We start from the raw sequence: 1,401 nt of genomic DNA, 5'->3' as shown, positions 1-1,401 counted from the left end.
AATATTATGATCTTCATTAACTGTGTCCAGCGCTTCCATGACATAGTCAGGTGTGGCCCTTCAGTTAATGCGGTACACTGTTATTAATAATTGACAAACAATCCTTTTATTCCTGCAGCGTACAATGCTTTTACCTTTGTACTGAATAACTTAACGGACGACAAAACTGAGAGCGACCAAATTATTTATTAATCCATGATCTATGACACATTAATAAGTTAGTCACATTAGAATATGGTGAATCATGCATTAGTTAAGCATTTATTAAGAATGAGCACAGGACCATAGTTTGTGTGCTTACATCTGAATTTTATTGTTAGAACCAGGCTTCAGAATTTTATTTTATGTGAAAAAATGTAACTTCCATTTTTTTTTGTTCTTTTGTACTGTACATGGGAGTCAGAATTATATAATGATGCCTATGATGTAGAGAGAGTGAATATCTTTTTCCCTAATTTAAATCAATTAAAGTTTATTAGGCTAAGACGGTTCCCCAAAAATCTCACTAAAATGGACTTTAAGGTGAGAAAATGGCATACTGGTCTAGACTAATGCTTGATTTAAGCTAAAAGATAATAAAGTTAATTCTTAACATATGCAAAAAAAATTAGCCCTTTTTGGGTCTCCTACACTATAAAATGCATATTTAGAGGCTGCAGCATGTAGAGACATGCACCAAGTAATTTACAACACAAGCTGTTTGGTTTGCTTTTGAAACATGAACAACTCTAGTGGTAGGAAGACATGAGAATCAGTGACAGAAACAAAGAAACACAAAACAATACATCCTATTGGGTAACACTTTAGAATGCAAACATCTTTCATCTTTGTTTATGTCACATTTACAAGCTAGTTTTTCCTTCTTTATTTTTTTACATAAGTGTGGCATTGGAGGACAACGGTGCCCTGAAACCAAAAACATCTTGTGGGTACCAGTTGCCATTTAGGGGAGAATGTTTAAGCATCCGTCAGATGTTTACATTTAAATGAAGTTAGGACATAAGAACTGTTTTAAATCTGATTGTGACTTGTCAAGATTTCTAAAGATTGTTGTTTCGACAGTTGGGTAAAATAAACAAACAGAAGACGGCGAGAGAACCTCACTTTCAATTCCTCAAACTCCACACACCTTGAATTCTACATTTCCCATAATGCAACTTAACAGCATCTGCCATTAGACCCAACTACGTTCTAAATGGCCACTTGTTTGTAAGCCCAGTCCCTCAGGTTCTGATGCAGCCCACCATTTAAAATGTGTTGAGTTTACCTAATCACATGAACTCATAGTGCCTTTATCATTTCTTAATGCTGAGCAACAGAAATGTATAATGATGCATTTTATTAATTAGTTGCACATCTGTTTTGAAACCCTATTATAAATTGCTACCTTACCTAACATGT

The 1,401-nt window shown here is 34.5% G+C and overlaps 1 protein-coding gene across 3 annotated transcripts in view; it reads right to left on the bottom strand.

Moving 5' to 3' along the window:
* LOC116671888 (coiled-coil domain-containing protein 106) overlaps window positions 1-1,401 on the bottom strand; it is a 9,194-nt gene that overhangs the window by 6,446 nt on the left and 1,347 nt on the right. The window lies entirely within an intron of this gene.

This window comes from Etheostoma spectabile, chromosome 22 (genome assembly GCF_008692095.1).
Source record: "Etheostoma spectabile isolate EspeVRDwgs_2016 chromosome 22, UIUC_Espe_1.0, whole genome shotgun sequence".
NCBI lineage: Eukaryota > Metazoa > Chordata > Actinopteri > Perciformes > Percidae > Etheostoma > Etheostoma spectabile.
The sequence above is the reverse complement of the archived record's forward strand: the minus strand, read 5'-3'. Positions and strand labels throughout refer to the sequence as shown.